The 27,060-nt window shown below is 39.1% G+C and overlaps 1 non-coding gene and 2 pseudogenes across 1 annotated transcript; all 3 read right to left on the bottom strand.

The window, feature by feature from the left end:
* Window positions 1–9,930: 9,930 nt before the first annotated feature.
* LOC143647443 (U6 spliceosomal RNA) lies at window positions 9,931–10,037 on the bottom strand. Its single transcript, XR_013158070.1, has one exon. It is a non-coding gene; the product is annotated as a U6 spliceosomal RNA (small nuclear RNA).
* A 7,785-nt stretch (window positions 10,038–17,822) lies between these two features.
* On the bottom strand, window positions 17,823–19,674 carry LOC143645774 (kelch-like protein 41 pseudogene; annotated as a pseudogene).
* A 3-nt stretch (window positions 19,675–19,677) lies between these two features.
* On the bottom strand, window positions 19,678–23,297 carry LOC143645773 (BBSome complex member BBS5 pseudogene; annotated as a pseudogene).
* Window positions 23,298–27,060: the final 3,763 nt, after the last annotated feature.

Genomic DNA, 27,060 nt, shown 5'->3' with positions numbered 1-27,060 from the left:
GACATGAAGAAGAGTATGAAGCTTTTCTTTGGTATTTTCCTGCTTGCTGTATTGAAATGCCTAGGGACTCTTAGAGTGTCACTCAATTCAGAACTGAAGGACTCCTAAAGATTGCCTAGTTCAGTTTCCTTGATGAGAGGATGGAGGCCAGAGAAGTTTAGAGACCAAGGTCCTTGACTGAGGCAAAGCCGACTGCTGTCTATCCCACAAAGATTGAGTTCTTAGATATATTGTTGATAATTCTCACTTTCTGGGCAGTGAAGCCTTGTGTTCTTATGGGTGGTAGAGGGGAGGGTGGAATGAGAGTGAGAGAGAGAATGAGAGAGAGATATGAGAAAATAAACAATTCATTAGAAGTGAGTGTTTATAGAAGTCATTTTGTAAAGTTGTGTCCTCTCCATGACCATTGATGATATTTTCCCAACTCCAGGGAAGCTTTCACTGTTTATGTATCTACTCTCCATGACCCCACTTTGTTCCTGCCCTAGCTACCTCTAAAGTGTGAGCTCTTGGAGGGCAGGGGTCATATTTTGCTTTATTTTAGAAATTTTTAAACTTCCAGTCCTTCTAGCCTGGTATTTCTTAACCAGATAATTTTTTTTAATTTAATTTTAATAGTATATGTTTCCTTAATTAAATTTAATTATAAAAAGAGACACTGATATCTATCCAGAGTAGTGACAAGCTTTCCTTTAAAATGTATATATGTATATATATATATATATATTTGATAAAAGTTAATTTAAATAAAAATGTTGAGTAGCTGATCACATAGGCAATACATAGAATTGTAGTTGTTATGAAGATAGTAATGGAGATGCCAAACTTGACACAGATGTTCAATAAACGACTTTAGGAGGGAGCAGTGGGTAAAAGCAAAACTTGTTTTGTGTGTGTGGTTGGTGGGGGAAGTGGGAGGGAGAAGGAGTATGAAGATAAGCACAGAAAGGTGAGTGAGATACAAAGGTCAGGGAGATGAGATTGGGAATGAGACAAGGATGCCCGCTGTCACCACTGTGATTCAACCTTGTCCTAGAAGTTCTAGTTAAAGCACTTAGGCAAGATAAAGAAATAAAAGGCATTTGTATTGGAAAGGAGAAAGGAAAACTTTCATTATTTGCAAATGGCATAATCCTTCATGTGGAAAATCCTGATAATCTATGACAAAGCTACTTGAGCTAATAAGCAAATTCAGCAAAGTTGCGGGACACAAGATTAAAGCACAAAAATCAGTAGTGTTTCTATACATTAGCAATTACCTACTCAAGGAAGCAATTAAGAAAAAAATTCCATTCACAATAGCAACTTAAAGAATCAAGTATCTAGGATTAAATTTAACCAAGAATGTAAAGGACATGTATACAGAAAACTACAAAATATTATTAAAAGAAATCAAAGATGACTTAAGTAGGTGGAAAGACATTCCAGAATAAGTTCATAGTTAGAAAGGCTAAATGTCATTAAGATTCAATGCAATACCAAACAAAATTGCAACAGCCTAGTTTGCAGATTTAGAAAAGTTAGTTATTATATTTTTTTGGAAGGGAAAGGGGACTCGAATAGCCAAAAGCATCTAAAAAAGAATAAAGTAGGACTTACATTTCCTCACTTCAAAGTTTATTATAAAGCTGCAGCCGTTAAAACAGCACGGTATGGAGGTGGTCTAAGGGTACAGTGAGTGAGGAATGGAAAGGGGAACTGTGGTGTATACATACAGTGGACCACCGAGCAGCTGCAAGAAGGAATGAAGTTGTGAGGCATGCAACCAGGTGAATGAAACTTAGGGACACTGTGTTGAGTGAAATGGTAGAAACAAAAAGACAAATATTATCATGTTCCACTCATATGGACTAACTATAATATACAAACTCAGTGAACTGAAGTCGAGAGCATGGGTTATCAGGTTGGGGCCTATTGTAAAGGGTCCAAGATTGCAAACTCTTACAGAAGCACATACATTCAGGAGTTGTAACTATTATTTCAAAATTCTGAGATACTAAGCTATTTGTGTATAACCTGGTTGTTCCCTGAAACTTCAGGTATTTACATGACACCTCAGACACAGTTAGAGCACTGAAGCTATGAAGATCAGGATTACCCTATATAGGAACTATTTAAAAGTTGAAAAAGGATCAAATTTCCACTAGAGATATGAATGAAACTGATCTGGATAGGACTAAAGTAGAACAAAATACAGGGTAAAGGATGTTGTCATTCATATTTTAAAACTTCAACATCTTTGTGAGACCAAAGGGAGACATGTTTATTTGGATTTTGGGTAGTGCATTACCTAATTTAACTTGTATGGTCAGTTTAGTTGAATACCATAACACACATGGAATCTTGAATAGGGTATGAGATCTTGATGGTTTGTCCAGGTTAGTGTGATGCCCTGATATATCTCAGAGTAATTTGGGCAGTGAATAAAAAAGTATTTGCAAAGTCCCCTTGGTGTATTGGGGAGAAAGGGGGAAATATTCAGCTTCCCCATTTGGAGAATTCCTGATATTCTCACAAGCAGTGGGACAACTGAATCAATAGGCTGAGCCCTCAATCTTGGGGTTCACCTCTATGAAATTTATTCCTGAAAAGGAGAAGCTAAGCCTACTTACAATTATGCTTAAAAGCCACTCCTGGAGAACCTTTTTTTTGGCTCAGATATGGCCTCTCTCTCTAAGCCAATTTGGCAGATGAACTCACTGCCCTCTGTCCTATGTGGACATGACTCCAAAAGGTGTAAATCTTCCTGGCAATGTGAGACAGTACTCCTGGCATCATGGGCTTGAGAAAACCTTCTTGACCAAAAGGGGAAAAAGAGAAATGAGACAAAATAAAGTTTCCGTGGCTGAGAGATTTCAAACAGAGTTGAGAGGTTATCTTGGAGATTATTCTTATGCATTATATAAATATCCTTTTTAGTTTGTGGTGTATTGGAGTGCTGGGGTGAAGTATTTGAAAACTTGAGCTGTATTCAAGTAGCCTTGATTCTTGAAGATGACTGTATAACCATATAGCTTTTACAGTGTGACTGTGTATTTGTGAAAACCTTGTGTCTAATACTCCTTTTATTCAGGGTATGAACAGATGAGTAAAAAAATAAGGATAATAAATAAATAAATAATAGGGGAGATAAAGGGTAAAAAATTGAGTAGATTGAAATACTAGTGGTCAATGAAAGGGAGGGGTAAGGGCTATGGAATGCACGAGTTTTTTCTTTTTCTGGAATGATGCAAAGAATTTTCTAAAAATGATCATAGTGATGAATATAGAACTATGTGATGATACTGTGAGTCATGGTTTTTATACTACGTATGGACTGTATGTGAAAATTTCTCAATAAAAATATTTTTAAAAAACAGCATGATATTGGCACAGAGATAGACATATTGATCAATAGAATTGAATTGAGAATTTAGAAATAGACCTTCATATCTATGGTCAATTGATTTTGACAAGGTCCCCAAATGCATTGAACTGGGACAGAATAGTCTCTTCAATAAATGAGGGTGGAATAACTGGATATCCATATCCAAAGGAATGAAATATGACCCCTACCTCACACCCTATACAAAAATTGACTCAAAATGGATAAAAGGCCTCAATATAAGAGCTAGTCCCATAAAACTTCTAAAGGAAAATATAGGAAAACCTCACAGAATATGAAACACTATGCTAGGGAGTTTATACACGTTATTTAATTTTGACTTGACTGAGGGTGATGTGAACAAAAGTTCTGTGGGGACTATAGGAAGAAATGGATCCCAAACTGGAGAAGGTGTATGGGAGAAAACTTGGGTGCTAACTTGGATATGTCTAGAGAGGATCTTATTCGGGATAAGGGCAGAGATGTATGGTGCAGGTATCCATTTTTGTTGTGCAGCTACTAGCAGGCACTTTACCCTATTGTTTATGAGGAACTTTCCGTTTTTATAACCCACAAGGAATGATTCATAAAGGAGTTTTCTTCAAAGAGAATTTGTAAACTGAGGTAGACTATTAACAATTGCGCTGTCATAGTGTTCTAATTATGTAACTGCACTGATGGGTACAAAAGGAAGGATTGTTTTGTCCTTTCTCTATACTTTAGATTTCATCTCTGATAATTTTTTTACCTGTTATTTCTTTTGCAAATGTAATGGCAGCTGGGCGCTGTTGGGTGGGTGATGGGATGGCAGTATGACTCATCCAGAAATCAAACTGAAGATCTCCAGAATGGCTCTCTTATTTATATTCTGATAAAGTCAAATTAAGTTCATACTTATGAAAGAGTAACATGATGAAAGCAAAAAAAGTATTAATGAACCTTCAAACCCTTGTGTGGTACAGAAGTCATACTCTGTCCTTTGTGGGTTTTTTTTTAGGATCTTGATTCCAGATGGGAATGAACACATTTCTTTAAAACCACTATGGAAAAGTGCACTTGACATCAATGAGTTATTTATAAAGAAAACTGGACTCCTTTTATAGAGAACCAGAACATTGTGGATCTTGTCTGTTACAAACAAACAAACAAAACAGCCTGTTCTATTGTATTTTAGACCCATACTTTTAAAAATATGTATATATTTTTAACTCTTTCACTAAGGAGCTTGAGTGATGAGGAAATCATCAGAAACTATTTCAAAAGTTTGACCATCCACACTCCCAACCCATGAACCAGACATTGCTGGGTTTGACCAATAATAAATAAAACTTGTGTCTGAAACTTCTCTGGGTAGGAAGGTTTTGAAACCCATGTTCCATTATTCTTTTTACCCTCTTTTAGCTTGAAAAGATATGAAATGCCACAAACTGCATTGACCATTTACCAACAATTGGTTGGGGGTTTCTCTTGCCCTTTTGGGGAAGAAAGCATTCTCAGCCATGACTGTAAGAGCTCTCCTTTTGATTCTCCTTGGTAACTGGGGCTGAACAGACTCTGAAGTTCTCTTATCTGCAAGGACATTCTTTGATCCACCCACCTTTTAACCAGAACAGGAAAAAGATTTTGTTTTTAAGCATTGCCACACCCTGAATGGAAATTTCTTAGGCTGTTTATTTGACAAGACAAGTTAAAAACATCTAAATATAACACTACAAAATGTGTTGTTTACCATTTAATGTGGAAATCAGCAAAAAGTGAATGTTAGTCTTGGGTTAAGAATAAGTTAGTTTAGCAAAGGATTTCTTGCTGAGAAAACTCCTTTATGAAAATTTGATGTTCTTGTTTTCTCCTCCCTACCCCCATCTCCCTTTCCCTGGTGCTTGAATTCATAATCAATCTATTTTGTCAACTAAATCCATTAAATGTATTAACATTTATTAAAATCTATTTAAATCAACTTGTATTAATGGTCTAGTAACTGTTAAAATTCTTTTGTTATATCAGGACATCAAAATAGCTATTAGTTCAGTTATTTTTGATATTATAGTGTTTGGGGTGCTTAGGACGTAATCTGCAGAAAAAAAGAAGAAATTACACAAGTGATAGTGAAAATTAATTTCCAGCTGTGTTGTAATCACAACAGAAAGCAAAGGTACCTCCTAAGGGAGCTATTGTCATGTGTCCAATCAATTTCCTTGAAAATGGAATAAATTAGCAAGGGGATCTAAACTTTTAGTTAATTCTTTACTGTTTTCCAACATGCACATATGTTATATATTCTTTATAGGGAAACCATTAGAATTTTTAGAGCTAAATTACACTGAAACTATGATCAAACTTTAATAAGTACACAAGAATGTAGGAATTGAAATTGAACCTACTTACTAGGATTTCTGAAACCTAATCTGAATTGAAATGAAGTGGGGAAAATAGCACTTTGAAATAGAGACATGAGACTTTGGTACAATCTTTTATATATATCACCTGGCGATTACCCAGGAAATCCCACCTCAATCACTCTTTGACAAAACTCAAATCGAAGTTCCTATAAAATTTGGAGATTTCCTTCTAGCCCATAGCAAAGCTTAGTAGAATAAGAGTATTTCTACATTGTATGTTAGATGCATCAAAGTGGAATGTCAGTGTTATATTTAAAATTTAGCTATAAGAAAAGATTTTACTTTCTGTACCATAAATTGTGATACTCTTCTTAACGAAAAGGAAACCATGACCTGGATTGGTGGATGGGTTGTTGTGCCAATCCTGAATTAGAATCTTGGCTTTACTATGTTTTTGTGGCCATAATAGGCAAGTTACTTTCTCTGAGACATAGTTTGTTATCTGTCAAATGGTAATTACTATAACCTGTGTCATGGAGTTTTTCTGAGAATTAAATGAAAAAAATCAGTAAATCACCTGCTTGACAGCTCATTTCCCCTATCTTCTTTTCTATTACAGTATTTGAAATTTCTAACATTGAGAATTCTCATACTTTGCCATTCAAAGTATTTTCTTCAGGTTTCTCTGTAGTGCTTCTTCTCTCCTGAGCTCTGATATCCTTATTCCATATGTGTCCCTTTTCAGCCCCATCCTTTCATCCTTGCCTGGTGTTCAATCCCAATACTTACATAAACCTACCTCCTTGGTTTCCTCCATTCCACCTTATTTTCTTCTCTTCCACAATCAAATAATATCTTGTTTAATCCTTACTGCTTTCTTACTCTCTAATTTGATGCCAGAGAACAATTTAGGTATTCATTTGACTTGTAAAAACATGGTGATATTAAAAGCACATCTTTCAAGGGGAAAAACTCCATTCCTATGTTCATTTTCAGTACCTGATCATATGTTTGCATTTTAAAAATGCATTTTGTAAATAACCAATATGGAAGTGTTCAGGGAATGGTGTGGTGCAGTGGAAGGAATACAGGCAGAAGCCTGACTCTGGTAAGCCTCGGTGTCACTTCTCTAGATCTCAGTTTCTTCATCTGAAAAATGAATCAGTTGAAGAGATTACCCCTAGGTAATTGGTATCTGTATAAAACGAGGATGTTCTTCCAATACTGGCTAATGCACTGGGCCACGACATAATTATTCCATTTTTCCCTGCAGTTCTGCACCAGTGCAGTGAATAAGCAGAAGGTAGCATTCTGGAGGCAGGGATGGGGTACTTCCTGCCTGTTAGCATTATTACCCTCTTTGCCTTCTTCTAGCAGCTGGTCTGTTGATTTTCTAGTTGCACCGATGCTCTTGAATGGCTCCTTTGACACTCTCTTGCATGGTCCCCTTATAAAAGATCCTCAACTGAGCTTGTGAAATGGTTGGACAGGGTTAAAGATACGAGGTGGCCCTGGAAGAGAACAGATCTGTTGTTCCGTGCTGCAAACAATGCCAAAATCTCCCTCTGCTGCAGTGAGAATTTCACCAGGAGTGAAGCTCCCATCCGATGGGTAGATCAGCCTCAGGAGGGCTGAGTGAGCAAAGATCAGGAACAAACACATGAAACAAATGTCCCCATCTATCCACTTCTCAGTTTGGTTTTTGGAGTATGGTAAAATGTTTCCCTTCCACTTAAGTGACAGTGAACCGAGGCTCCAGCAGGATAGACAGAGGTTGCTGCATTAAAATAACGTGAAGTTTCACTGCATTTTAAGCGCTAAAGGCGCAGCTGAAGGGACCTTTCCAGGGAAGATGCTAGGTGTTATTAACAAGCAAATACACGTGAGACTTCCTAAACGAAGGCTTTATAGGCTGGAATTGGAGGATCGGCGTTAGGGGTGGTAGTAGTTATCGAGGTGTGGGGTTGGATGGGGTAGGAGAGAAAAGGTGGGGAACAAAACTTTCTTTTGGCCCCCCCGGGCTGGGGAGCCACCCACTAGAAGGGCCCGAGAAGGCTGGAGAGGAGAACGCGTGAAAACAGGGAAGTACCCAGTGGACTTGGGGCTTGGGGGGAGGACACAGCCCAGTGCCTGGGCCTGGAGGTGGAAATATTAGGAGTTAAAAGGGAGAAGGAAAAAGTAACCCCTCAGGGGAGGGCCAAACTAAGAAGAGCCTGTGGCTTGAAAGGGAAATGGCCTCAGGGAGTCCCGGGAATGATCTTTCAGGCTTGGAACCTGTGCCAAACCAATCAGTCTAATGGGCTGCTTGGCTCACTCTGCCTACGGGGCTCGGAACTTTGCTGGTATGGCCACGGCTGCCCAGTCTGCCCAGGACTCTGGAGCCAACGCTTTTTTTATTTTACAAAGAAACTGGAACAAAGAGTCCTAATTGACTGCCGTCAAGGCAGCCTGGCACCCTCAGCTCTATTGCGGGTCCTGCTCAGCCTTGTAAGTGGCCTTTTGCCTTATTTCCTTTTGACTCAACTTCCATCTCATCCCTAGGTACTGCCTCTTTGTCTTAAAATAATATTGCTAATGGTTAAGTAACAGATATTGTGTTGGTGCTCACACTCATGCTCTTATTTAATCCTCTAATAACCCTCTGAGGAGCATATTATTATATCCATTTGACAGATGAGAAAATGGAGGCTTATTTTTTTTTCTTACCCCAAGTCATGGTTAACAGCCAAACTTCAACACAGTTTGCTACTAGAGCCCAGCTGTGTACCTGTTATGCCACACTGCTTCTCTGCCCCGAGCCTACAGCTACAGTCTCTGCCTTGGATCTTTGACTGATGCTCTGATTCTACTGGGCTGGACCTCCTGTCTGTTCTCCTTTCAGTCCTCAGCTTTGTCTTCCTCCTTTGTCATCCCTTGATGATGCCTGAGCTCAGTGGTCTGCCAGTCTCTGGGTATTGGCCATCTCCCACTCGCTGTTTCTGCTGCTTATGGAGAACTCTGCTTGCTGATGGCCCCTGATTCCCTACAACTGTGCTTACTCTGCAGTGAAGTTTAGAGGTGTGCAGGAGCTGTCACTGTTGCAAGGTTGGAAGCAGCATTCGGTCAGATAAGACCAGCATTCAGAGTGTGATGTTGGTTGGCGTTTGGGGATCAGGCCCTCAATAACCCCAGGTAGAAATGAGTCCTGCAGATGTGATTCCTAAATAAGGTGAGGGATGTCTTCCCTTCAGTAGTGAATTAGGGTCACTTCTCATTCTTGAGGTGACTTGTATTTTTGCAGCTTTTCATCTTAAAACATGGCCTGCCCACGTAGCCCCACAGCAATGTTGTACTCTGACTTCCCATTTTAATTAGGGCAGAGTTTCTCAATCCTTTTTTGGCCATCATTATCACCTGGAGAGTACTGAGAAATTTCAAAACCCTCTATTCCATCTTCAGAGGTTCAGTCTCAGATGGTCTGGGGCAATATTCAGGCATCTTTAGAATTAATAAAAGTTCTCCAGGTAATTCTAGTGCATTGTCAGGGTTGCAAACCACTCATGCTGGATGGTTTCTAGGCTAGAACACAGTCAAAAGGAGTGGAGCAGGATGGTCTGGGAAAGAAATCTTCAGTGATGCTTTGCATTATGAATGATGAATATCATGGATTGTAAATCTGATCAAAGAAAGATAGCCACATGGTTTCTTTAAATTGTCCAAGAACTTTAGAGGAAGGACACCATGTGCTTGAAAGGTGTAATAGTCCAGAGCCTTAGAGAGGACACCAGAACTAGTTAGCTTCTCTATGGGGCTGGGAGTTGCTCAGCAGCAGTGTGACTAAGGAGAAAGTGCTTGGCTGGCAGACTGAAAGCTCTGAATTTTACCCTAATTCAGTCCCTTAGTTGCCCTGTAGCCTTGGGCTATTGTCCAGTGAACTGCCCAAGTTTGTTAAACTCTAAGTAAATCACAATTACAAAGGCAGAATTGATGAGGTAAGAAAAGCCTGGTACAGCCTGTGAAAAGGCCAAGTAGAAACAGGGATCCTTTTTTAAAATGTGGTGGTCTTTGGATGAAGGCTGTAAAGATCCACATTTGATGTAAGAGCAAAGGAAAACTAAATATGTTTTAAACAGGATTTAAGGCACACTTTACAAGGTCAAGGATTTTCTTGGCCGACAGATATGCATTTACTTGCTTTTGCTCAGCTTTTTTTTTTTTTTTAATTTTATTCTAGTAATGTACATATAGGAAAATATGGAACATTTCATGAATTTGTGTGTCATCCTTGCACAGGGACCATACTAATCCTCTCTGTATCATCCCAGTTTTAGTATATGTGCTGCCAAAGTGTGCACCAATTTATTTATTTAACATTTTCAGTTCCTATTTCTTAGCTTTTCTTTCTAAGTCTGTGAGCTCTGAGGTCAAATTTAGGTTAAGTGATGAGTTTTTATCAAAGTTTTGAGATAAACCAGACTTTCCTGGTTAAAAAGACAGGGCAGCCCTGATCACAAGGGTTTTCATGTGAGATAAGGGGTTTCTGCCCATACATAGCTCTGTTGCTATGAAAGCCAGAGAGTGGGGTCCTTTGTCTTGCTGGGCCTCATCTGTGGATCATGGAGGTTGGAGCCTATAACTACAAAATAAGGGCAAGCAATTACTGAGCACTTATTGTAGACCAGACACTATTCTAAATTCTTTTTTTTTTTTTTAACATTTTTTTGTTGTGAAATACAATATATATACAAAAAAGCTATAAATTTCCAAGTACATTTTAACAAGTAGTTTTAAAATAAATTTCAAAATATGTTATGACTCACAGTTTCACAGTTTCAGGTGTTTCCTTCTAGCTACTCTAAGACCCTGGAGACTAAAAAGAAATTTCAATCTAATGATTCAGTAGTCATACTCATTTGTTAAGTCTGATCTACCTTCTCTGTTATAACCCTCCTTCTCCCCAACTTTAAGGATATTTGAGCAATGACCATTCTAATTTGAACAGGGTGTTGACATTAAGGGACAGGGTTGATACTCTTGGAGAAGCTGGTAATGCTAGGTGTCAGGGCTCATCTGGCCTAGGTACCATCTGGACGTGTGAAGTTTCTGAAAAATAAATTTACTGAGTGAAACTTTTATAGAATCTCCAATAGAACCCTGGGTATTCTTTAGGGTTTATAGGAATACCGTTGGCTGGGGTTTTGTGCTAAATTCTTTATGTGAATGATTTCACTAATTCCTCACCATGAACCCTAGATTGTAGCTACTATTATTATCACTGCTTCTGCTTTAGAGATTAGGAATTGAGGTTTAGAGATGTCAAGTAACTTTCTCAAGGTCACACAGCTGTTAGGTGGTAGAGCTGGGATTGTGATCCCAGCTCCACACAATCACTACTATGCTTCTAGTACCTCCTAAAGAACTTTGTTGCCACTTCATAAGATTAGTTCTGAGGCCAGCCCTTCGTGTGTCTGTTTATTTCTAGGCAGGGTGCCTTTTCATCTCTGCTGGGAGATGCATGGCTACACCTAGCCATGACTGTTTGGTCAACAGGCTGAGCTTATTCCTAGTGTGGATATCTAAATAAGAGGGTCTGAGGTTAGTTTTCTTAAGAACAGGAATGTAAGACTATGAGTAGAAAGGAATACCACAGAGTGAAACTAATTTCTTTTAATTAAAAACAAATTACCAGGTCTTAAATAGTTTCTCCACATTCAGGACACTTAACAGTGAATGACCATCAACCAGACCTTTTTCAGATCCAAAATTCCATGAATCTATGATTATTATGCAACCCTTGGGTCCATCACTGACTGCATGGTATATTTTTGAGGAACTCTGAATTTTTCATGATTATTCATATAGGCAAGGTGGTAGCGTTTCTGGTATTTGCAATAAACATTATACTGTACTGATTTTAGAGCAGCTGGAGACAGAGGCTATGAGGAATGCATTAAGTTGGGTTTTGTCAGCGGTTGGCTCTTTATGAAGGAGGCAGTTCAGTATAGGGGAGAAGCAAACACTGGTCTGGAAACTAGACCCTACTTTTAGTTCTTACTGGCTGGGGATGCCTGGTGCATGACATGTCAACTTGCTGAGAAAAGTTCAACTCATCTGTGAAAAGACAGGGTTGGACTAGATGAAACTTACGGTTAGTGACATTGTGTCCCTTCTCCTTCTGTCCCTACACTTCTCTTTAGACATACCCCATGGGTTTCTGGGAACTGTCACCCAGAATGCCAATCAAGTCATACAATCAGGAAGGGGGTGACCTTAGAAAATTTTACTTGGATGAAGAGTCAATTGTGCTTAAGATTCTTCTGGATTGGATACACACATATTCAGGTGATAATAGAGAACCAGAATTGTTTTCCTGGATAATTTTTTTTTGGGGTTTTAAGTATTTATTTACACAGTTCTTACTAATACAACTGTTTTTAAAATATAGCAATAAAGAATCATTTACTATCCTCAAAAGTGGCACATACATGGCATAAAAAAACCTATATAGTCAGTTTAACTATTAAAACAGATTATCGAAAATTGTTACATGGCAATTAAATGTTCGCACTACTCCCTAAACAGGTAGGAAAAATAGATTTGTTCATAGGAATTTGATTATTTTGTATTACTGACTACAAAAAAAGATTATTGTAAAAGATAACATCAGAGCTTGAAAAATACTTCACAACAGCAAATAAGTGTATTTTAAGTTTACATTTAATTATGACAATAAGAAGTTGACCACACACACTTCTATGTATTTCACAGATTGGTAAAACTGATGGAAACTTTAGATTTTTATTTCATAGAGAGTATAAATATCTTTATCACAATTTTCTCATGGTCTTCTCATTCAAAATATTTTCGTTGGGGGCTAAAAATTACCATAAACATCCTGTCTCTGAAACAGCTGAAGTATACAACAAATATTAAGTTTCTGCAAAATACACAATATTTTTAAATTTTTGTCTTTATCTCAATTTGTAACAGCATTTTGAAACAATATTCTGTAACTGTTAATCTTGTTACCAGGCGCAAAGCTTTTTAAATCTATATGCTAGATCCTGGAAACATTTGAGAAGAAAATAAACTATACAAAAGCAGCAGTTAAATAACTTTCAAACATCACATGTGAAACAAGGCCCTACTATTTAATCAGGAATTTATGTAGGCTTTTATCCAGTAAGTATTGTGAATATCACTTAATTTCTGTACAAATTGGGATATACAAATATGTATTTCCATAAATTCATTCACAGACACTATACAAATAGATTCACAGTAGTACGTGGCACCTCCAATAAAAATTATTTACTGTATCAGGGGCACAAAGCTACTGAGATCATAAATAACTTAAATTTGTGGTCTTTGTACTAGGAATTTGAGCCAAGAAATAAATTACACCAAAATTGGAATTTTTTATATGAGTTAACTTGAAAAATAAAACATTCACCAAGTGCTAAGGAAAAGTACCATTTAAGTTCGTTTCTTATTTGAATATAAGGTGTTTGCAAGTTTTTACAACTTGACTTATTTAAGCTTCATATCAAATGAGTTGTAGATCTACTTAAAGTATGACTTCTCCTTTCAAAGAAGGACAAGGGAGGGAGATGGGATACCTGCTAAAGATGATGTGCTAGACAGGCGACTCATTACATGTTTGTCATTGCTGGGAGGACTTCTTCCCTCCACTGAACTATGAGATGTCATAAGAGCCCTTCGAAGAGCTCTTTTTGGAGTTTTGGAGAAAGAGAATGCTCTTGTAACCTTTTTGGAAGTCTTTTTTATTGCTCTAGATGCTCTACTCAATGTACTGTCCATATCTTTTGTATTTACTTCAAAGGATTCTGGATCAGCAGTATAAATAAGATTCTCAGCATCTGCTTTACAAATGGTGTTGGCTATATGTCGACACAGCATCTTTAGCCAGTTTTCTTTTGGGAGTTCCTCTGATGTCATCTGGAAACTGAGCAGCACATTGGCCTGCTCTGTTGGTGGTCTCACAAGCAAGGCAAAAGCATTATGGCAATCTTCTGTCTCTCTTATGTTCAGCACCTTCTTAATCTGAGAAAGAGGCATTAGATGAATATGCTTAAGAGAAGCTGGAGGTCTGGTCTGGCCATGAGGACTCCTAAAAGTGCCAATAACCTTGTGGCGTTTCCTTGCTATCTCCAAGCAGTCATTAAAGAGGAAGAGAGTTACTTGTTCTCCTCTGTCACAGGGGTGCTCACCTAGAGAAATTGTCTCAATTCGTTGTACTAAGCTTCGGTGAGAAGACAAAAGATTAGCCGGACATCCATCTACTTCATAAACAACATCAAAAATTTGCTTTTGGGCTTCTGTTTTTCTCTTATCCTCATTAATATGTCTAGTGTCTCTAGGAGACCTCCAAATTAAATGTGGAAAGTGCAGCCTGGTTTCTCCTCGCAGCTTATAGTGAAATGCGACAGGAAAGAGATAAGCTGAAAACTGAACTCTTGAGTAAAAAGAAACCAGAAATTGAGGTCCTGGAAAATTCTGGGCCTACAGAAAGGGAGATTCCAGAGTATAGTGCCCTGTGTGTGGATTTAACCAAATGTGGAACCAGCCAGCCATTTCAGAGAAAGTCAGGATCGGACATGGAGTTATCCAGGAAAGATCTGTGGAAACTCCTCATGTCTGATGGGCATGATCCAAGGCTACTGCATAGAAAGCCAACCAGAGTGCTGTGGGACCTGTATAAACAGAGCCGCTGCCAGTCTGGACTGGGGGGTTCAGAGCTTTCCTGGATAATTTAATACAGAATTATGCTAAGCCTCTGTACAGACTAGTGAGCAGAATGATCCTTCCACGTCTTGAAAATTTAGCTAGAAATGCAGATCCAATCGCTTGTGCTCCCTAACCTTTAGGTAGATTGTCACATGGGGAACTGTCCCACACTTGCATCTCCACATACCTACATGGCAGGAGTTCCTTCAGGAGTGTAGCTCTTCATAGACTTCTTTCAGGGCTAAGTGGAAAGTCTTTGAAACTCTGTGAGTGATTTAAAAGTTGCTGAATAATAGATTAGGCGGGAGCCTTAAGAAGCCCTCCAGTTCATCATGCTGCAAAGGTGTGATGTTTGGTTTCCCAAAAGCAAGTCTAAGAGACAATCTAAGGTTCAAAAGCTTTTTTTGGAGAAGATCCTAAGAAATTTGTGAGGAAGTGGGGAGAGTCTAGAAGGGAAGGAGAAAAAGCCAGTATGAGGATATGCTACCAAGATTGGTTTTGTGGACAACAGAGTTCAATTTGGACTATCTCCAGAATTGTCTGCCAGAAGTCTGGGAGGCTGGGGCATTTGTCTACAGTTCTCATGCCCCAACTTCCAAGTTGGTTTGAATGAAAGCTGAGCAGGCTCCAGCACCTTTGGAGAGAAGCTTGAGGCAGAAAATCAGAAAATTGCTCTGAGTTTCTATGGAACTGTCTGCCAAAGCTGTGGCTGAAATCAGAGGCAGGCTGAGGGGGGCATGATATGGGCACCAGAAGCACCCTCTGCATAGGGTTGGCAGAGAAATCACCAATCATTCTTTCTACCTCTTATCCTCATGCCTTTCACGGGAGAGGCAATGTGATTAAGCCCATGGGTCCTATATCAGAATGTTTGGGCTTGAATCTTGATTCTACTAAGTTTACCAGGTACACACTCTTGAGCAAGATATTTAACACTCTTGAGCAAGATATTTAACTTCCCTAAACCTCAACCTGCCAGTTTAAAACTATTATGTACCCCAGAAAAGCCAAGTCCTTTAATCCTAATCCAATACTGTAGGTGGGGAGAAACATTGATCAGATCGTTTCCATGGATACATAATCCATTCAGTAATGGCTGTGACCTTTTGCTTAGATGGAGCTGTGACTCTGCCCATTTAAGGTGTGTCTCAATTAGTTTACTGGAGTCCTTTAAAAGGGGAAACATTTTGGAGAGAGTTCAGAGCCAACAGCCAATGGAAAGAGCCAGCATGAGACCCAGGCATTTGGAGATGCAGAAAGAAAACACCCCTGGGGAAGCTGTTTGAAACCAAAAGCCAAAGGACCAGCAGGTTCCAGCCACATACCTTCCCAGCTGATGGAGTGTTCTGGACTCATTGGCCTTTTTTGAGTCAAGGTATTTTTCCCTGGATGCCTTAGTTTGGATATCTTTGTGGTCTTAGAACTGTAAACTTGTAATCAATTTCCTTTTGAAAAGCCACTCCATTTCTGTTATATTGTATTCTGGCAGCTCTAACAAACTGAAGCACTCAGTTTCCACATCTGTAAAATGCGGCTACTGAAAGCTTCCTCATTAGGTTGTCATAGGGACGAACTGTGTCATCCACGTTTCTAGAGCATTGGAGTCATGTTAGTAATAATAATAGTGTAGCAGGTTTGCCTCTCCCAGAGCCTCAGAAGAACTTACAATGAGTCTGTCGGAAAACCAATTGTATGAGCTTTTTACTCAAAATCCCTAATAAGCTTAGAACCATATGTCAGTACTGGAAGGGATTAATGATCCTAACTGGTAACATGGCAGTAAGATTTTTTCACCCATTCATTTAGGATGGATTTGGTGGGTTCTGTAGAAAATGAATAAAATGACTTGTTTTTTTTTACTAGATTTTCAGTCTTACCTTCCTCAGGACCTGCTTGCTTTCACTATTGTTGACCCTCATTTAAGAATCCATATCCAAATAAGCCATGTAACACACGGAGCTTTCCTGAAGGTATTGCTGCAGAGACTCTCACCTCGGGCATCATTTTTGCTGTGGAGACATGGCCATACCTTAAGAAGCCATAACAGGCTTTTTCTACTAGGTCTTTTGGTTCTGTGATTGTGCAATACCCATTTTTCTGCCTTGGAGGGGGAAATTTAATCTGCAGGGCCAGTGGGGAGTAAAGGTTAGTGTTTCTATCATCATATCTCTCTCACAGTAACATCACTTAAAATACAAATGTGGCCCCGGGAAGTCAGTGATTGATGTGAAAAGCCCAGATTTAATTTTGAGGCTGGAGTTCAGCCATTTCTCCTACATTGGGAGTTTTCCTAGTGGAAATTAAATATGAAATGTTCTACTAATTAAGGAGCATTTTGTGTTATGCAATTGCTTTCATTTGTAGGTGAACAAAGGAACCAGGACCTCAAGGAGGAAGGGGAAACACGATGGCCCTGCAAAGTCAAGGAAGATGCTTTTGCTTTGCCTCCTTATTGAGCTGCTCTGCAGTTTGCCCTTATACTTCCTTGCTCTTTGGTTTAAGATTGGAGATTCAACAAGCAGAGTCGCAAAATGAAAGCCAAAGTGATGGAGAAGACTGCTTGGGTTCTTGAGTGTGTGGATTGGATCATTTGCGTGTGTTTTGTCAACTTTGGTCAACAGATAAACACATTTTAGGTTATGATAATAATGTTTACTTATAACTATAAAATAAAACTCCTCTATTGTTGGTTATCATGTCTGAAACTCTTTAATCCTAACCACAGCCACCTTCCTCCACTAAAACAAGTGCTTGAACATCACTATTTTTGACTACACAGCTTATTTTTAGGAATCTAAATAATACCTTATAGCAGAACATATGTTACTGTTGGGAGATTTGGAAGCTTAGTTCCAAATTGCTGGGAAAGCTTCAATTTTTTCCTTACATTTGTTTGGTATTCACAGCAATCCTGCCCTTGTCTCTGACCCAGGGTGGTCATGAACTTTGTTACCATTATGGTAGGTTGGAGTTTAGTAGTGACTTGAACTGTGTTCTAGCACTGAGAGTCACTGTTTCCCAGAAAATGCACCCTCACTGACCTGGGGGTGATTTTAGTTTCTGTCCACATTTTTTTTTTCAAATTTGTTCAACATAGTATTTAATTTCTTATTGGAAACCTATTTTAAATGCTGATGATTGGGTGGTGAAGGGTGACTCACTGGTAGTATCCTTGCTGGCTATGCAGGAGATGCAGATTCAATTCCCAGATTCTGTACCTTCCCCCAAAAAGAAAAAAAATGCCAATCATTACATTGAAGATTCAATGACTGAGTTTTTGTTACCCACTGCTAACCTCTGAGACACCTCAGCGAATGATAGATTTCTGCAGGACTCTCTGTATAGGCTTAAAAAAAAACAAACAAAAAAACACAGAATAAATCAAAGCTCTATTATCCAAACAAACTACCTTGCAATTTACTATGTTTTGTCACCTTGACTAAAAAAAAAATTGGTTTCGACAGTTTGAAGAGATTTAAACGTCTTGCTAGGCAACTAGCTCCTGAAGCGTAATGTATTTCCTTCAACATCCCAACCCATTTTTTTTATGATCTTTATACTTCCACAAGTCATCGACTTCAGTGGATGCAAACGCTTTAGATTCCAGTTGAATCATAAGAAAACCACCAATGGCATACAAGGATCCAGCTAGGCTGACCAAACTGATGGAACTTCTTTCTTGGGGAAATTCTTGCATTACTTCTCATTTATTGGTTGTAAGGTCAAAAGCTTCAGCTGAGGCTAAAAGACCATCTTCAGTGACACCTCCTGTGATCACAATCTAGCCTTTATGGACTGCCACTCCAAACATGGAATGAGGGGTTTTCATGTGAGCCAGATCTTCCCAATGTCCTTTTTTGGGGGTGGTAGATAAAAACCCTGTTTGTACATTTTTTATCATCTGTCTTTCCTCCCAGACAATACACCATCCCATTATGTGAAGTCACATTATGGCTACGGAATTTAATAGGAAATTTGTACTTCATTCCATTTAACAAGCCTAGGATCACAGCACAATACTCATTACAGCAAAGCCTCTGTTTGAAGGTCTTTGCCAGCAATTGTATAGATTTTGTCATTTACCTCTTCCAGACTGAAGAGACATTAGATGGCTGAGGGCAGGGGAGGAAGTTCAACTTACTCAGAAGATGCATTGTCAAGCTGGGAGAAGGAAGACTGGAAAGGTTGATCCTTACTCTCTTCATCCATATACAGTCCTTCTACCACCTGACTTTGTTTGGTAACAACGTGGGAATGATTTCTGAGATTCTGCTCAGCCAGTACAGTAAGGCAGCATTCATTTTCTGTGGGATCATAAGCTACTGCAGCTGTGTCCTTAATCAAAAGGATGGGTTTTTTGCCAAACATCCCATGCCTAGGAAGGTCATTAGGTAATCAGGAAGTAAATCTTCATCACCAATATCACCTCAGCAGCCCCAATTTTCTCTGTGTTTTTGCTAGGCTCTGGGAGTTTGCCGGCAAAGCCATCTTTTGGAACTCTGATTTTTTTCTGGATTTCAGGGTTGCTTTTAATGAGATCCTCTTTCTCAACATGATCTTCAAAATATTTTTCTGTCATAAGGTGGAAATGGATGCAATCAGACACTTTGCTGAAGTTTTTAACTAGGTCTTCTTTGTCTGTTCATACCCATTTCATCACTGCCTCATATACTGTTCCTTCCTTTCCTACATTTAGACTGTCATTTGAAATGACTGAGATCAGTTCCTGTGGAGAAAGTTGCACAAAGTTCTCTTCCTTACAAATCTGCATAAAGTGATCAGAAACAAATTCATGGGCAAAAATGGCAAGTCCTGTGCAGTCAAGAAGTAGCCCTAATCTCAGGATGGCTAAGGCAGTTACCAGGAGCCAGTCTTTTTTGAAGATAAGAGACACACACAGTGAACATGGAGGGACTCTGAAAACAGCTGGCCAATGCAAAAATATCTTGCACATTTCCGTCACTGAGATCAATACTGTCAGAGTACACGTATTTGATCATTAAAACAAGCATAGCAGGATCCACTACCTCCTTTTTTTTTCTCCTCATTGATTTCAGATAAAAATTACAGAAGTAAAGGATTACAAGCTGACAAAATCAATCTGTGGCAAGGAAGACTTTTCTCATTTGCTTTTAAGATGCAATTGATGAATATTTTCTCATCCAGAAGATCTTTCAGGCCATCTTCAAAAAGGGTGGGCTGGTAAAGCCACAGTTCCTCTGTGAATTCCCCCTGGGAATCCATTTTGTGAGTAACCTTGTTGCCATTAGCAAAAAAGCTACAAAAGCATCTGTGTGATCATCAGAGTCTATTTCAGCATCATTCTGAATTTATTTAATTGTCAGAGCTTCAAGGGCAGTGACTTTTCTTCTATCTCATAATCTACTCCAAATATAGGACTGACAGAATAGACTTTGGGAAGTAAATTGATTTCCTTAATTGATTCTTATAATTTTTCTACAGGATCTATTTAAATATATTCTCAAACACTTTATTGTAATTTTAAAAAATGACAAAAATACCCAAACTCTCTGACTTCAGGATTTAGAAAAGGAATACCAAAATAAACCAATAGAAATTAGGAGAAAAATTAATTCTGATGAAAGCTGAAATTTATGCAAATTTAAAATAGAAATGTTTGATAGGTCACACGAAATTGTTCAGACACTACCAGTTCCACATAAAATCCATTCTCCTCACCTTGCTTAGTACTAGAAATTCATTTTTTTTAACTTTTTTTTTTATTGTTTAATGTAGCATACATACGAAGCAAAGAAAGAAAAAATCATTAGGTTTTCAAAGCACTCTTCAACAAGTAGTTACCTTCAACAAGTAGTTACAGGACAAATCCCAGAGTTTGTCATGGGCAACCATACCATCACTATAGGATCTCTTTTAAAAATAAGAACATATCCTCCACTCTGCTGAGAACTTTCTATGACAGAGCTAAACCACATTTTGAATCTCTAATCTTTATTGAACAAATCTGCAGATTTGGAATATTGACCTTAAAACTGTGGTTCACATTTGCATGCCACACACACAAAAGTTTCCTAAATTTCCCTGATCATTGGATAAATTCCATCCTCCATTGATTTTATCCTAAACATGTTCTTGGGGTAATACCTTTAGTTGCTTATTTCGAATTAACGAACTTCTCAATTTAAAATCACGATACATGTTAGAAGTATGGAGATTTTAAATTGAGAAGGGCAATTCATATGCTAGAGTTGGCAGTCCTTATAGTATTCAATTCAGATGCAATCAACAGAAAGACTGACTCTGGGTAAAGCCAAAGAACGCCAGATAATCATGAAGTTTGTTACTAAGAGTCTACCTCCATCCCCATGGTTCCTTTTTTCTATCTTCAATTAAATCTAAAGGATCAATAAGGACTTGCCCAGGTCTTGTCTTCCTTTGTCGGGAGGACACGTCAAAGCGGATGTCCGGGTCCTCCCCGACGTGGAGACCTGGAGACCGAGGCCGCAGGCCGGCGCCTTCCAGCCGGGAGGAAACCGAGTCGCGTCTCGCCGGCGCCACGTCAACAAGCCACCCCAGTCACGGTGTCTACCCCGGGCTCTGTCCACTTTTTGCCTAAAGCAAAACATAGTATGAGAAGGTACTTATGCAACAGAGGCCGCACGACAGATGGTGCCTTAACCTTGTAAGGCAATTTATTTCTGGGGGACGGTCCTGAGCTCTGGAGGGGAAAGACTGCGCGGGGCAAATGAATCACAGGGCAAGGTTTGTGCACGTCCTGTGGCCTCCGCACGGTGGTAGCAGATGGAGAAGACAGTACAAGAAAGACCGCTGTCTTTCAAGACATTAGAATCTGGTTGGGGAAACAAGTCGTGCACATTTGGGGAGCAGGTAAGCCCCTGTACAACGCTCTGTGGACTTGGGTCACGATGAGTGCTGCACACCTAGTGTCCCAGGAATCCAAGGACCCGAGACACTGCGCGCGGCTGCGGCTGCGGCTGCGGCTGCGGAGCTGGACCCAAGCGGTGCAGTGGAGCATGGGTAGGGTACCACTAGCATAGAGCAGAGGATGAGAGGGCCTGTTCCTTTGGAATGTTTTCCAAGAAGGGATATCTCTGGGATTTAAACAAGTTGAGTTCAACCTGATGAAGGTGCAGAGAAGAAGGCCAATCAAATCCTCATGCATTGGGTCATTTAGAGGAGAAAAATAATCACTTCTTTTGTTGTGCTTTATCTAGTACTAGCGAACAGCCCACATGACACAGAGAAGATTTGACTTCTTTGGATGTTTTTGACTACACTGGCCTTCTCCAAAGAAGGCGGGAGATTGAAAATATTGTTGATTTTCTGGCAAAGCATTTGTTATTATTATTATTATTATTATTTACCCCGTGGCCAGTTCTTCTTGAAATGACACTTCTTTCTTGTTTATCCAGGCCTGGAAAACTACCTATGTATGGACTCCTTTGAGAGCGACAGCAAATTTATTTGGAGAGAAGTGGTTCAGGGCCCTTTATTTGGATTTTCGTACATAATATTTTTCCTTTTGCTGCCAACGTTTTTACTTGTTCTCCCCTTTTGTACTTTTTCTCTAGTTGGTGGTATGAGCAACCCTGGATTTTTGGCCCCTCTGTAATTTCATTTTTTAGGAGAATTATCTTAGAATTCCTCCCCTTACCAGAACATAGCCTCACCTTTTTACCTTTGCTTTATCGAGTTTGAAATTTCTGGTCCTGGAATGCAGATCTTTGGATGGGTATTTGTTACTTTTTCGGGGAAGTGATGCAAATGCTGAACAGGAAAGCAGTTTAAATTACCTTACTCTGAACACTCAGGGACTATCTAGATTCTTTTATTGTCCTGCAAAGTTGTAGTAATGGATATTACACTGACAGGTAGAACAGACACCGGGATTGGCAATCTTTGCAGTGGCTGAGATTCCTGTGGTAAGCTTTTGGGTCTGTCCTATAGGTTTCCTGTTTGTGAAACTGCCTGGAACAAACACAATGATCAGTACTTAGGGTTTTTTTTCTTTTACCCTTTCATTCACTTCTTTGGATTCTGTCTTCTGGATTTCTTCTTTAAAAAGTTTTTTTTTTTTAGATTCTCAAAATCTAAGAATGCCACTGACTTGGAAAAATCTAGTAGAAGTGCAGACTCCTGTATAACCCTTAAAAACTATGTTATTTGTACCCATCTGTATGTGATGCTGTCCCCAAATGTCTCATGTAGAAATCCTTAACACACAACTTTACTTTCTAGACAAAGTTTAACTGGACATTTGCTCAGCAACTGATTTTTCTTTAAAGAAAGGGGAAAAACTAATTTTTAAAAACCTCTGCAGTGGGTTGAATTATCCTCCCCAAAAAGATTTGTTGAAGTCCTAATGTGGTATCTGTAAATGTGCTCTTATTTGGAAATTAGGTCTTTGCAGATGCCGTCAAGTTAAGGTGAGGTCATACTGGGTTAGGCTGGGGCTTAATCCATTGGCTGGTATCCTTTCAAGAAGAATGAAATTTGGACTCAGAGCTGCAGAGAAGAGAAGTCCATTCGTAGACAGAAGCAGAGGCTGGAGCAGTGCGTCAACAAGCCAAGGGCTGCCAAGGGCTGCCAGTGACCAGCAGTAGCTAGGAGAGGGGGACGGGGCAGATTGTTCCTGAAACCCTCAGAGGAAACATGAGCCTGCCGACCCTTTTTTGGACTTCTAGCCTCCAGAACTGTGGGAGAAAAATTTTCTGTTGCTTTAAACCAAACATTTTAGGGATGTTGTTACAGGAACCACAGGAAACTAATACAACCCCATCATAAAAGCAATACGTACCTGGCAGCTTGAAGTAGTAGGAGTTCAGGAAGACACCCCTCCCGTGACCAAAGTACAAGCCTGTCATCTCACCCTGGCACTTCCACTGTTCACTGGAAGGAGGGTTGAAAAGTGTCTACAGCTGCATTGGATTTAACAGTTGTAGTTAATAAATTTTATTTTGGTGTTGAGCGTCCCCAAATGCAAAATATAGTAAGTTGAGGCTATAGACTAAGTATCAAGAGAGGCCTATAAGTGGGCATATTCATCTACAGTTGGATGTATGTATTTGACGTGCATCTGTCTTATGGGCTCAGAGGGAGGACCTCATCTGTGGATCCCAGTGAGTTCAGTGACAGAAGGAAGGAATGGGTCATGTGCAAACTGGACTGAAGACCTTCATGAGACAATGACAGGCCCTCCAAGCCTCCAGACCTTAGATCTTCTAAACCACTGAAAAAGAAAGGCTACCTCTTAACACCCCCTCTCCAGGTGGAAAATTCCTTGCCTTGAAGGAAGAGAGAGGATAAACATAGAAGCTTGGGCTGGACGTGGTATTTGGGGAAAAAGCAGAATGAAGTACTGGGAAGGGCATTGTATACATACTTTCCATCTGGCCTGGCCTCTCCATTTTCTCAGATCTCCAAGAGAGGAGAGGCTCTATGACAGAACCTGAGACCCAAGAGCCACATATCAGGACAAAAGGAAAAATGGGCAATTTCTTTAATCTTTTTTTGGTCTCTATTTTCCCTGTCTTTACAGTAAAAAACTTCTGTTGATGGAGCAATGTTTCAAAATTTTATTTTTTAGCAATAGTGTCTTCTGTTTTTTAAAATTGTGAACCCCAAACCAAACTATTTGTGTGTAAGTTGGGATTCTCTAGAGAAACAGCACTAAAAGAATATAGTATAAAATTTATTGATTTGTTATAAGAATCAGCTGATGCGGCTATGGGGATTGGTAAGGTTGACTTCCATAGGGCAGGCCACAAGTTGGGGATTCCAAGGAGGTTTAGATGAATTCCATGAGAAGCTGGCTGGGTGAGGTAGAGATGGAAATTCTTCTGACTGCTGAAATCATCAGTTGTTTCTTTAAGGCCTTCAGTTGGTTGGATGAGAATTCTCTAATTGCTGAAGGCAATTTCCTTTGTTGATTGTGGATGTCATCAGCTATGGATGCAATCAACTCTCTAATGATTTAAATCCATGAAATCCCCTCACTGTAACAATCAGAACAGTGCTAGCTTGACCAAACAACTGGACATTAGAACCTAACCAAAGTTAGATTATGAAATTAATGAAGTTAACCATCACAGTCATATAAAAAAAAATTAAAGATGAGAAACAAAACATTTCCAGCAGCTTAGAAGTGTCCCCTACTTCCTGTCCTGGCACCTGATTACAACCTGCTCTCATCCCTTCCAAAGAAAACATTCTTAAGACTTCTGTGATAATCATTTCCTTGCTTTTCTTCCTAGTTTTATTGCCTATGTGTGCATCCTTCAACAATATAGATTAGTATTGCCCATTTTTGAACTTTATATAAATGGAATAGTTTTATGTTTTCTTTTGTGTCTTGCTTTTTTTCATTCGATTTTGTGTTGTAGTGTAGACCTCTGGCTTATTTATTCTCAATGCTGTATAGTTTTCCACCGTGTGAATTCACTACAATGTATTGATCCATTCTACTAGTTATGGACATTTGGTTGCTTCCAGTTTGAAGCCATTGAGGGATAACAAACAGAGCCGTGGACATTCTTATTCATGCATCTCGGAGCCCATATAGACAAGTTACTTCAGGACACATACTTAGGAGTGGAATTGCCAGTCATAGGGTGTGCTCCCCTCAAACTGCTTTCCAGAGTGGTTGTAGTGGCTCTTAGGCTTCCTGAATAAAACCTGATGCATAATGCCAGGACATAAAATAGATGAGAGCAAAGTTGCTCTGTTTGAAGCAGGGGTTGAATTTCCAAGCCTGGGCTTGGCATTCTCTGTACTGTGCTGTGTTGGTGCTTTCCTTGCAGAACTAATATACCTTGTTCTCCAATATTTTATGTTACTTCTATATTCTCTATGTTGCTTTGGAAGACAATGTATTTCAGAGATTTCCTATTCTAAGGACAAGAAGAGATTCCAAACTTTTGACCCCCAAAGAGTACCTCTACTCAGGATTATTTTAACTCGGAAACCAAAGATTCTACTTTAAAAATAGGTGTTTTCTTAGACCTTTACTAACGAAATTCCTATTCCATAGAGAACCAGAAGGTTAAAAAAAAAGTGACCAAGATACTCCCTCTTGGGCTAATCTTTCCATTTTTTGATCCTGAATTAGTTTGACTTGGTCTTGGTTGGAAGCAGAACAATTTAACAGTTATGTAAGAGAATAGCTGCAGTGATTTCAATGAGAGCCCAGGGAGAATAAATCAAGCTGCTGATTACTGCTCGAGGTGTGAGGAGAATATTTGTAGAGCATCTGATGTGCTTGGATGCTGACTTGTCTTGTGGTTATGAAACTATGGTGGTGGTTTAAGGTTTACAGGGAACTCATGCTGTTAGGAGTTATTATCCCCACCAAAATGGCAAAGCATCACAATGGAGACTTTTCCCGTTGTCATCCTTTGCCAAAAGCACAACACTCAAGCAGAATTGATGCTGGAACAGTCTGGGCACCAAGACAGGCCAACGCATGTAATGCATATCATTAAAAATAGTTAGCACAAAGCAATGGTTGTTATTGTGCTTCGTCCAAGTTGGACTTAGTAGCTAATTAAGTATAAGCTCCTTCTTTTTTTTTTTTTCCATGACCATATGCAGTTTTTGAATTCTTACAACACAAACTGTTTTAAAGAAGTTAAATACAGAAATGCATTGAGTTTGGTAGAGAAAGTTTAAAGGTCTGCATTTTCCCACCAAAGCTATTTAATATCAGCTGCAGAGTGGGTGTGCGTGTGTGTGGGGAAGGGTTGTGACCTCCCTTATTTTTACAACCATTGCCGTGATTTCATAATGCTGGCAGAGTGAAGAAGTAGACTTTATTACAGTAATTAAATGCCAGAATGTGGGTATTAAAACAGAAAAACTTTTCTACTGATAATAAATGTCAAGGGGAAAATGACTTTACCCAACAAATGTCCCTTCATCAGTGTTTTTAGGATATTAATGGCCTTAATGAAGACTGAGATGTTGCATAGAGTAGATGTTCAGATTCCATACAACCTTTGACTTCATGGCAGGATGGTAAGGAGGGCGATTGAAGGACAGAGGCCTGTCTTAGCAAGTTATGTTTATTTCTTTTCATGGCATAAAGTCAGATACATTTTCTCTTGAGCAGATATGGCTATTGTTTCTGCAGTTGGATTAATTATGACCATGCTCTATTAGTCTATTGTGTCTGGATAACTTCATTGCTGTTCTCTGAAGTCTTGTGATGGATTTCCGAGAGTTGAAAAAAGTAATGTGGCATGAAAAATGTTTTTTGAAATATGGTGTTTTTTGATTATTTAAAAAAAGGTCAAATAAGGATGGTAAAGTGCCTGACTAAGTACCAGAGTGTGTAACCCTTTGATCGTAGCCATATTCTGAACTATAAGCTTGTGGTTATTGAATTATACTCATCAAGCATTAATTATGGGGTATGTCACTACATTTCTGAAATAATAAATATAATCTTAATGTAGAAAGTCTATACCAGGTAAAACATAGTTTTCACTCTGCAACTGAATTTAGTGAAGGGTTGATTAATCTCAAGAGATGCTAAAATTATAGTACTTTTTATCTTTGCAGTGGATTTCGAGTAGCTGATGTTTTTTCCAATGTGCCCTATTAACTTGAAGAGAAAAACAGAGGATATCA

This window comes from Tamandua tetradactyla, chromosome 9 (assembly GCF_023851605.1).
Source record: "Tamandua tetradactyla isolate mTamTet1 chromosome 9, mTamTet1.pri, whole genome shotgun sequence".
Lineage (NCBI taxonomy): Eukaryota > Metazoa > Chordata > Mammalia > Pilosa > Myrmecophagidae > Tamandua > Tamandua tetradactyla.
This window is presented reverse-complemented; position numbering and strand designations above follow the sequence as displayed.